General features: G+C 27.5%; 1 long non-coding RNA gene across 1 annotated transcript; it reads right to left on the bottom strand.

Moving 5' to 3' along the window:
• Positions 1 to 454: 454 nt before the first annotated feature.
• LOC117932764 lies at positions 455 to 1,880 on the bottom strand. The gene is made up of 3 exons (XR_004654218.1): positions 1,762 to 1,880; positions 1,260 to 1,362; positions 455 to 659 (listed from the first exon to the last, which is right to left on the bottom strand). It is a non-coding gene; the product is annotated as an uncharacterized LOC117932764 (long non-coding RNA).
• Positions 1,881 to 1,896: the final 16 nt, after the last annotated feature.

Below are 1,896 nucleotides of genomic sequence, written 5' to 3'. Positions count from 1 at the left end.
ATATTGACACTCAATGAAGCGTCATTGTATAGGTAGAAGCAACATTGACACTCAATATAAGTGTCATCTTATAACTTTTTATTTGTAGGAGCAACGTTGACACTTAATAAAGTGTCATTATATAAGTAGAAGCAACATTGACACTCAATATAAGTGTCATCTTGTAGCTTTTTATTTGTAGGAGCAACATTGACACTCATAATAAGTGTCATCGTATAGCATTTTATACCTTGACACTAAAAAAAAATGTCATGTTTTTTTAACATCAACCTTGACGCTTTTGAGAAGTGTCATATTCTGTTATTCAAGTAAAGCATGACGCTTTAAAAAAGCGTCATCTTATCTCATATAAAATTTTAATAGCCCAGAAATTAAAATGTCCTAATTATGCCCTGTTTTATAATTTTCTATCAACAATTAAATTAATAATGAAAACTTAATTTAAGAATCTCCATTGACAAAAAGTATCAAATATGGTCTTCCTTTTTCACTATTACAATTTATCCATAAACATCATACATAATCAACAACTAAAACCAACAATTTTACAACTTCTTCTTCAACTTTGAATTGTTCATAACCTTCACTACATCTAGCTTTACATCATTTTTCTTCCAAGTGCAAAAGGATGGTTGTAACTCACTTTCTAGATGCTCAATCTGCAAAATAATTGAGGGTTACATATTTATTAGTATTAACAAATAGTTAAGAAGCAACTTTGTAAATGAAATGTGTATATGCCAATTTTTAAATTTCCAAAATATCTTTCTTCCATTGCAATAAATTTCAAAATATCAAACAAACTCAACAAACTCCAATAATTTTATTACACCAAATTTCTAAATATTTTAGAACTCTTATTCTGTTTTTTTTTTTAAAAAAAAATAGAAAAAAAAAAGTTTTTATCTCATTGACTATTTTGGTATGATTTTTATCTTATTTATGAAACTTCAACCATGAACATCTTCTCATTCTTCTTATAGGTTGTACAAGACATTAGATGTTTTGCATGAGAAGGAACTAAGGAATGAAAAAAAAAACAAAAAAAAACTAGAAGTCCAAAAAATTATAAAATTGTAAATTAACATATTTATGTAAAATTATAAAATTGTGTTAAAATATCTATGTTCTTCTTATTGTATTAGTATATCAACATTTAATAATATGAGGATATCTATTATCTAAATATGGAACTTGCATGAAATGATCTCTAAACATGGAATTGATTCATAAAACTTACAATAACCACAACATGTTACCTCAAAATTCTTTTGATGATATATTTTGAATTGTTTGTGGGTGTCCTTCATCAAGAGCAGTAGTGACGTTGTTAATAGAATGACCTATGCCTTTTTGTACAACCTGAAGAATATATAATAAACAATTTAACAACCAATTAGTAAGAGGTGCTATTTCCTTCTTCCATAGGCTTATTTGTAAGAAGTCTTAAACTAACTTCCTATTTTTTATGTAAAAGAAAATGGAAGTACAAGATATTATAGACTTTAAGCCCATTAGTATAGTAGGAGACCTTTATAAATTTAGATTAAAGAAGTTTATAAAGCTAGTAATCTTAAAGAACAAAAATGCTTTTGTAGAGAATAGACAAATTCCTAATTCATGCACATGTAATGAAACTAAAGGCTCTACGAAAATGAGCTTGGACATGCAGGAATTTTTGTAGCTATGCTATTGTAGGATTTCTCCAAATCTAACTAATAATAATTTGTAGAGGAAATATACAAAAGTTGTTACACCTACCATGTCTACTTGGCTTCACCTCTCAATATGCCAACTATACATCAATCATAATAGAGCAACCCCCAAAATGATCCATATTGAAAACACTGCCAACTAGGAGTACAAAGATATACATTAACAAATTATCATTGTGAA

This window comes from Vitis riparia, chromosome 15 (assembly GCF_004353265.1).
Source record: "Vitis riparia cultivar Riparia Gloire de Montpellier isolate 1030 chromosome 15, EGFV_Vit.rip_1.0, whole genome shotgun sequence".
NCBI lineage: Eukaryota > Viridiplantae > Streptophyta > Magnoliopsida > Vitales > Vitaceae > Vitis > Vitis riparia.
Note: the sequence above shows the minus strand (reverse complement) of the source record. Positions and strands in the feature narration are given on the sequence as shown.